We start from the raw sequence: 9,858 nt of genomic DNA on the forward strand, positions 1-9,858 counted from the left end.
GTATGCTGATTGATGGACAAAAAATTCATCGTTCATATACTCAATTTGTAGACCAAGGCAAAATTTTGTCTTTCCAAGATCTTTCATTTCAAATTCTTTCTTTAAATAGTCTACTGCTTTAAGAAGCTCTACTGCTTTAGGAAGCTCCCTAGGAGTTCCAATGATATTTAAATCATCAACATACACGGTGATTATAACAAATTTAGTTCCAGATCTTTTTATAAAGATACAAGGAAAAATTGAATCATTCTTGTACCCTTCTTTCAATAGGTACTCACTCAGGCAATTATACCACATGCGCCCTGATTATTTCAATCCGTATAAAGATTTTTGAAGCTTTATTTAATAAATTTCTTGGAAATCTTAATATGCTTCAAAACAATTTAAATTCTTCAATGATTTTCATTATACGCATATCACGTTTTTCTTGTATTGCCAGATTAAAACCTGAAATGGAGATATCCATCACAGGAGAACATGTCTCTATATAATCAATGCCAAGATATTTACAAATTTTCTTGTGACATAAGTCGTTTTTATGTTTATCAACTTGACCTTTTTTTCCGCACAAGAACATATTTATACCTCCACTGGCTTTATACTTTCAGGTGTTGGGACTATCCGTCCAACTTCATATTTTTCAGGTGAAATTAATTTTTATTGCGTATTTTTTATTTTGGCAAATTATTTATCTGTCCAAATATCATGATAGATTTGAGCTCAAGATCCTCATCAATATTAATAATATTGAGCGCTACATTATATTAACAATATCGTCGACGATCATTTTATATCGGTTCTACTATTACCCAATAAAGATATAACTTATTGAGATCTCTTTATCTTATTATTTTCAGGTACCTGAGCCTCTCCCATGAGGTCTTATGAAGTGTTATGTCGTGGTGCTCTTCTAGAGCACTTGCCTCCTTATTATGACCATCTTGGACATTTGCTCCTCTCCTTCTTCAAGGAGTTTTATCTTTGGAACCGATTAGTCTATTATGCTTCATGCATGCCATAGACTCTATTCATTATGAACTTTATTTTATTTGGAGCATTAGCAGCTGAATATGACATTTAGCTTTGGGTCAGCAAATACGCCTAGCAATATTTTATAAATGAATTATCACTTGAACTTCAAGTTCACATTTTCTCGTACGAGGATCTAGATGTACTCATAATAATTCATTACATGCATTACTTTTTCAGCTGCCCATTTTCTCTCCCTATTGTTGGGATCACCAATACATATCCCTAACCTTATTTGGGGATCCATCCTTGTGCATTGTGGTGGAACAATTAAATCATATAGTACATTCATATTTCTAGATGGAAATTATTTGGTTCCTGACCCTGAACCGATTGTGATAGGAAAAACTTATCATAATTTGGCTAAATGCGTACAAGTGTTGTTGTATATTAAATAATACATCACATACCAAATTTTATTTTGACAATTTTATTCTCATAACCAATGGTTTAGATATAATTGGAGACATACAATTTCTACTAAACCAACTTGGATTTAAACCAGTATTATCAAGATAAATCATCATAATTTATATTCTAAAACTGTGCTCTAATAATTTGAGCAATCAATCTTGCAAAAGCCAAACTGCAAGTTGATAACAAATGCACATGTGACCATAGAATAGATGCATCTTTTAAAATTATATAATAGTAAACGGTCCATATGGAAGGTGATTGGGCCCATATATTTATTACCTTTTATTCATTCCATAAATCAATGGATTCAATCCCAACCTTAACTGGTATATCATGAGAATAAGCAGCAGAAGAGAATTCTTGAAGAATCTTATATTTCTTCAATATATGCCAATATAATTCTCAATTAATTTTTCGCATCATAATTGAACCGAGATGGTCAACCGGTCATACCAACTAATATTTATTTCAGTAAACCTCTAGTTTACTTGTGACTTGTGATTGCATCATCATGCTTATACTTGTGCAGTACAAATAGAAGAAAAGTCAGGTAACCTTTCATATTTACCCGGTATGATTATAGTAATATAAATATATTCAATCTTCTTTTCATTTATAGTCTCAATATGCCAACCACTTTGGCTAATATATTTGTAAATCAAAATGTTTCTTTTGAGACTTACTACAATATTAATGTCATGAACAATTTTATTCATCCGGGTAGTAACAAATTAGTTCTTTTAGAGCTCTTAACTGCTTTTGTACTACAAGATCTTTCGTCACACCATCCATATAATGAATGTCTCCTTCACAAAGAGAATCATATCATAATAATTGTCATGTTCAAAATCATCATAAGCAAAATAATTTCTTGCTTTAATTTTGCTTTTAATAACTTTCATAAGGCTTGACAAAATATTTTTGGCGTATCACATGTATGCGACCAATGATATATTCATGTAACTACACAATAATATTTATTATCTTTCTTTGTCTCAAACCTCCCTTAGAGGTGAGTTGTAGTATTTATCCAACCATGCACAAGTACATTATTATGCATAATCTTTATCACATATATATTTTCACATTCACTTTCAGGAATGAGTATGCATTCTTAATGTTTATCACAAGCCACATTCTCTTCAAAGAATGGAGTATAATCATACAATGTGCTTTATTTATTTATTTATTTTTCATACCAATTTGATGGTAAACATTGTATTGTTCTCCCTTTTTATAATTACCATAGTGATAACTATTATTATTTTGGCCTTTCGCACGCCCCCATTCATTGGTCAACCACTTATCTTTATTTAGACTTATCATGCACTGCTATCGCATTCATTTCAAGAATGGAGCAAATCAAGTGGGACAAGCTTCATGCTTTTTCATGAAAAATACATTATTTTTTCTTTAGTTATTATTATTATCAATATGGTGCATTAGAACTCAAACCCAATGCATTACCCATATAAAGGCATGTTAGGCCATAATGCGTTGGAACTTGAATCCAACGTCTTTTCATCAACATAGTGCGTTGGGACTTGAACCCATCGTCTTACCCTCAATCTTTGGCATAATACGCCAAAATTCACTAGGACTCGTACTCGAGCCTTTAAAATATTATTACTTCATAATTATAGGCATAAGTAAATTAACTTTCAAGAAGACATATATAACTATTTCAATCTTGAAACAGTTCCTCTGCAACAAAAATGCTAGTTAGGATATATGCTAACTTTTTTTTATTTTTTTTTCTAAATGATACAATCACTTTTATATTTTAATAAATTAATTAGGGGAAAGGTGCAGATAACCTATAACCACTTATATTTCAAAGACTATAAGAACTTCACCAAAAAAATTCAATACGGAGGAATGAGCCTTATGTTTCTAGCAAAAATATTTAAGGCTTAATGCATAACCGTGACTATTATAAATTATAACTATAATGAGTTTATATTGATTGTATATTCGAATGCCAAATTTGCAAGGTACTGTAAAATCGCCTACATATTTGATAATTTTGCTTTCAATGAAATACATCATATGAAGGTAAAAATATTATTACTAAATTACCTTAATAATTATCTATCATAGTATGTAAAAGGTCAGAACATATATATACGTTGAAATATTATCTTTGTCCTATAAGAGATGTAGCAAATAAAGGCATACATTTCCAGTTCTTTATTTCAGTGGATACAATTGAAAAAACTATTTTAACTAAATACTGCACAAAAAGTTAATGCAAAGATATGAAAGTATGAATGGGTTCAGATGGATGTAAAACTTATCTTTGTATTATTATCCAAGACTTTTTTTATTGTACTTGATCTCATTGTTTGCTTATAATTTACATAGTCTTGACGTAGAAGATCATGAAATGAGCAATTCGTACTGATAACATGTTATGAAATATAGCTCAAAGTAACAATATAGAACAAGGAAAAACAAGCTAAGAGATATAGAGAGAGAGAGAGAGGAGAGAGATTTTCTTCTTCAATTGTGAGTATTTTCCTATCTATTACAAGGCCTTTATATAGGCATGAAAAGTGAAGAAAAATATGTCATTGAATATGTCATTAAGTATAGAAATATGTCATTGAATATGTCATTAAGTATTTGAGAAGATCATAGAGGAAGAGTAGACATCCACCATAATTTGATTTTTCTTATAACATGTACTTTCGTTTTGTAATTAAAAGATTTATTTACCAAAGTAAGTATTTACAGTATAAGTGGCATCTCTGAAGCTGGACAGATGGCCCCAGACTTCAGCCTCCTCACTTCAGTTCTCTCATCTTCCTAAACTCATGAGCTATTAGCCTAAGGATAGAAATTTATGCTAAGCAGTAGTCTTCTCAGTTGTGGCCTCAGGTTCCCTCTCTAATGCACTTTTTGGAATAGTCTGTAGTTCCTCTCTAACCATAGATGATATACAGTAGCTGCTAGGGTAATCCTGTAGATTTCATCTTGAGTGTGTCTCCCATTAGCATGTGCAATAGTCCACTTAATTTCCTCTTCCCACCCTTGTACTTGCTTGTTTATCCCTTGCCAAGCTAGAAGTTTTCTCCAAACACTTGTGGGGAACATACATTCAAAAAATAGGTGTTGGTGACTTTCCATTTCAACTTCACATAAAGAGCATGTTGAGCAGGTTACCACACCCCATCTGCTTAGTCTATCTTTGGTGTATAACCTTCCCTAGACTGCTAGATATAGAATGAACAGCCATTTATGACTTCCTTGATTGTTACATGCAATTCTTCTCCAAGCTACTTTAAGGAAATCACTACTTAATTTGTTGTATACTTCCCTGATTGAGTAGCTCTCTGTACTCAGCACTTCTGTCTTCCTCACACCCGCCTCAGTCAAGTGTTTTGCAGCTTGCAGCACATTCTGAATTAACCAAGAGACTTGGTTAGTAGATGTCCCCCAAGGCTCCTTCCCTTTTATATAATAAGCATGTATCAATGGGTTCCAAAATATGTCCTTCTTGCTGCAGATATTCCAAAGGTGCTTCAGAAGTGAAGCCTTGTTCCATGTGAACGTACTAGTAATATTCAAACCCCCTGCAGATGGAACTCCTCCAAAGTATATGCAACTCTTGCTCTAGTTTGCTATTAGTCCTAACACCTTAGAAAACTGTTGAAAGCATGTATAGAGCATATGCACTCGACTGCATCACCTCTGTAAAACAGAAGTAGGTTTATCTGCAAAACTCAGTTGCAAAATGTTTGGTTTTTCATATATAGGGTAAAAATTGAAGTTTGGCTTCTCTTTTAAGGTCTTCAATATCTTAGTTAGATACTCCATTACAAAAACAAGCATATATGAGAACATTGGATCACCCTGTCTCACTCATCTTTTAGTAGCAAATGACAGAGTATGACACTGTCCTGACACACCCCATAATCCACCCTAAAATTTTTTTTAGGAAATCTCAACCCTGTGAGCATCTGTTCAAGAAATCCATTTTTTGGAATCATAAGCCTTCTACATGTCTATATTTATCATACACCTAGGTGAGACCCCCTTCCTTCCATATCCTTTGACCAGTTCATGACTAAGAAGCACATTGCCAGCCAACATTCTTCCAGGTATAAAAGCAGTCTGGCTGTAATCAACTAATAAGTCCATCACATGCTATAGTTTACTTGTAATCATTTTTTATATAATTTTGTATAGAGTAGTGCAACAAAAAAATAGGTTTGTATTCCTTTATTGATGAAGGGTTTTTACTTTAGAAATTAATATAACTGAGGTGGTATTAATAGGTTTATACATGTTAGCTGTCTCAAAATAGTCAAGGATTGCATTTGTTACCTCCTCCCGCAATAGCCAATGCTTTCTTGAAAAAATATGCATTAAATCCATCTCCACGTGGGGCCTTCATATCATCTATCCCTTTCAGGGCTTGGACTACCTCTTCTTTTGTGAAAGGATTGATGAGCTACAACTGTTGAGTTTTATTAAGTAAAGAACCCTGTTTTAGAACTCCAGTATGTATAACATGGAGATTGGTAGTCGCAAATCTAAGTAGCTTCTTATAGAATTCCAGAATTTCAGCCTCTATACCCTCTATGCTTTTAATCAGTTCCCTATATTGTGACATGAGCATTCTAATTTGATTTTCTGCTTTTCTTCCTTTCTAATCTGATTTTGTACTTTTCGTCCGTTCATATTGGCAAAGAAGTATTCTGTGTTAGAGTCTCTCATCTTTATCCACTACACACTTGACTTCTGCTGGTATATACTTTCTTTAATTAGGCTTCATTTCTCATGCTTCAATATAATGCTCTTCCCTGCTTCAAACTGATTAGTAGTCACATTGATACCCCTCATATGGCCTTTCACCTATTTCAAGTCTTCTCTAAATGTATATTTTCTCAGTTACCTTTTGTAAATGCTTTGGTATTGAGATTCTTCAATGCTTTTCTAACTATCTTTAAATTCTGCCATATACTAGCCATCTTCCCATCTTGTAGTAGCCAGTTTTTATGAATTATCCTTCCAACGTCAGTGTGCTCTGCTAGACAATTGTAAAATCTAAATGGATTCTTCCCGTTTTCAGGTGATGGTTCTATCTTAATACACGGGGGAGTGATCTAAAAAGTAAAAATCCAATACATGAACCTGCAATGAGAGCATGCTAGTCATCCAGGAAGCATTCATAATAGCTCTGTCAATTCTATTGTATACATGGTTGTTTGTCCATGTATATGCTCTTCCAACAGTTAGTCGCTCATTTATTCTGCAATCTTCCATGAAAGCTCTAAAATCCTTAGTCTCATTATCCTGTACTTCACTCCCATGTATCATGTCCTCAGTAGTTAAAATATAGTTAAAATCACCCATGATCAACAATGGTGACACCATTTGTGCATCCAAAGACTTCAATTTATCCTATAAAGCACCCCTATCATGTATTATGTGCAGACCATATACAAATGAGAAGTGAAATTCGCTTGGACTAGACTTCTTTTCACTATCTTATGGATCAGTTGTGTAGATATGTCCAAAATAGCAAACTGAATGATGTTTGGGTTCCGCACATTCTATATTCTACCTCTTGAAGCATAAGAAGCATTGGTACACCAAGACCATCCTGGCATAACCTTATTAAGGATCTTAGAAGCCTTATTATTTTGAACTCTGTATTCACTTTTTGCTATCAAACTAACTTTATGCTCCCTTAGAAACATCTTCATCTCCTTGTGCTTAAACTTATTGATACCTCTCATATTCAGGAAACTATCAACATGATGGATAAATTTAAGTGCTTGTGTGCCCTCCAGTTTCTCCACTTCCACTTGTACTGCATTGTTCTACCTCAACTGCGACTAAATTTTAATCAACAGATTGGCCTTTCTCTACCCGCATCTTAAAACTATTTATAACAGTCACATGATTACCAATTTTAGGGACATGTGGATTTTTGGCTGCTGATCTACACGAACACATGGCCAAAACTCAGCCTATATAAATAGAATACTCGGTGGATGATAATGAATTGGATTTTCACTGAGAAGTCCCTATGGCGCGGTTGAGGACAGCTGAACGAAAGGAAAGCGGGTAGGCCGCCTAGGTGAGACAAAGCAGAATAATCTAACTGGAGGAGTGAAAGCCAGGATGGCTTATTAAGCAAGCAATCCGTTATGTGGGCGCCAACTCCAAGTTCCCTCTCTTCTTTCTTTTTTTGTCACGATCAAAATGAAAGGTTGTTCTCTGGGCCTGTCGTTTGCTCCCAGAGCCTGATTCTGGATTCTTTCACTGAACCCTATAGCCTTCCACTCTTTTGTCTGTTGTTGTGGCTTAGTCCTATGTTGTGGACCTGCTTTAATCTCTGCCTGAGGCTGTTATTTCTTCTTAGATAGACAAATATGTCCAATTTGCAAGCAATTAGGGCAATACATCGGCTTCCAATTATACCATAATTCTTGTTCAAAGACCCTCTCTTGTGGGTCTTTTACCTTAATAATACTAGATAGTTAGTTGGTTACAGCCACTTCCACAAGAATTCTAGCAAATGATATTCTATTAGTATTGGTATTACAATCATCCATATATAGTGACTATCCCAACCCACTCTCAATTTTACTTAAAGCATTAGGACACTCAATGAAAGATTGGAAATTTCACCCAAAAGGGAATTGTTTTCAACTCCTCATCATCCAAAATTGAACTCAGGTGTCCATGGCCTAAGGACTAAGGGCCTATTATTCAACATATGAGGCCCCGTTTCCTATCCTTCTTACAAATGAAATTAATCACAAAGTAGCCTGCATTATGAAAGAATACCTTTGATTTATGGTCGAAGCTACCTTGTTCCGGTACAAATCTTTCCATTGCTCCAATTGTAGGCGTGTATCCTATCATATATGCAATAAGCGCAAACCTCCATTTCTCATATTCACTAGCTATATCTTCTTGCACTAACTCAACTAATTTCTCCCTATTTATGATTGCTAGTGGGATGAAAGTAAGTTCCATACCTTTGGCTGCCATTTTACTCCCTTCAAAAAAATTCACCCATGCCTTTTACCCTAGGTTCCCATGTTCCATTTGTAATTTCCTCTGCGCACCACCATTTTTTGTCACTACTTCTTGCACTTGTTCCATTTGTATTGTTGAAGCCCCTGCTGATTTATTCTCCCCTCCTTTGTTGCCTTGCCCTGTATTCAATTTGTATTATTGGAGCCCCTACTGATTTATTCTCCCCTCCTTTGTTGCCTTGCCATGTACTTAACCCTACTTGGTGTAACGTCCCGGTCAGTCGTTTTGAATATTTTAGCTGAGATTCCCTAAATTATGCTTCCTATAAGCTATATTGTGGTTACGTAACTTGTCGGGTGGTTGGTTTTGGTTTCGGGTGAGTTTCGGAGTGAAATGGGACACATAGTCCCTAAGTTGGAATGTTTAAGTCGTGGGGTTGACCGTAGTTTGACTTGTGTGAAGATAACTCCGGAATAGAGTTTTGATGGTTCCGATAGCTCCGTAAGGTTATTTTGGCCTTAAGAGCGTGCCCGGATGTTAATTTGGAGGTCCGTAGGTCGATTCAGTGTGAAGTGACAAAAGTTGAAAAATTGGAAGATTTTTTTGAAGTTTGACCGGGAGTGGACTTTATTGATATCGAGGTCGGATCCCGATTATGAAAGTTGGAATAGGTCTGTAATGTCATTTATGACTTGTGTGCAAAATTTGGGGTCAATCGGAGTTGTTTTGGTATGAATCGGCATCGGTTTCAGAATTTGGAAGTTCATAATTGCTTAGGCTTGAATTTGGGTTGTGATTCATAGAATTTACGTTGTTTGATCTGATTTTTGGCTTCGAGTAGATCCGTATGTGTTTTGGAACTAGTTTGTATCTTCGGACGGGATCCCGGGGGGGCTCGGGTATGATTCGGATCAAATCCGGAACAAAAATTGAACTTGTGAGATGTTTGAAGCACTGCTGCTTCTGGTGCAATCACACCTGCGCATTTTGGGCCGCAGAAGCATGTTTTGCCAAGGCCAGCTAGGACCGCATGTGTGGTCCATGTTCCGCAAAAGCGGACTCGTAGGTGCGAGGAAGGCATCGCAGAAGCGGAGAAGGCCAGGGAGGCCTTGGATCGCAGGAGAGGACAATATCTGCAGAAGTGCATGCGCAGAAGCGATAACGGAGGTGCAAGACTTCTGGACTTAAGTGTTTTCCGCACCAGCGATGGCTTTTCCGCAGGTGCGGCGTCGCAGAAGCACCCTAGGCCCGCAGAAGCGAGGATCACTGGGCAGAAAAGGGCTTGATCGAGGGTTAAATTTCATAATTTATTTTGGGACATAGAGAGCTCGGTTTGAGGTAAAATTTCGAGGGATTTTCATAGAGGACTTTGGGATAAGGAATTCTAACTCGTTTTTTATTAATTCACATGAA

At 35.7% G+C, this 9,858-nt stretch overlaps 1 long non-coding RNA gene across 1 annotated transcript; it reads right to left on the minus strand.

Moving 5' to 3' along the window:
- Nucleotides 1-4,102: 4,102 nt before the first annotated feature.
- LOC142166912 (uncharacterized) lies at nucleotides 4,103-8,733 on the minus strand. The gene is made up of 2 exons (XR_012697426.1): nucleotides 5,776-8,733; nucleotides 4,103-5,139 (listed from the first exon to the last, which is right to left on the minus strand). It is a non-coding gene; the product is annotated as an uncharacterized LOC142166912 (long non-coding RNA).
- Between the last annotated feature and the right edge of the window lie 1,125 nt (nucleotides 8,734-9,858).

The sequence above is a fragment of the Nicotiana tabacum genome, chromosome 12, assembly GCF_000715075.1.
Source record: "Nicotiana tabacum cultivar K326 chromosome 12, ASM71507v2, whole genome shotgun sequence".
NCBI lineage: Eukaryota > Viridiplantae > Streptophyta > Magnoliopsida > Solanales > Solanaceae > Nicotiana > Nicotiana tabacum.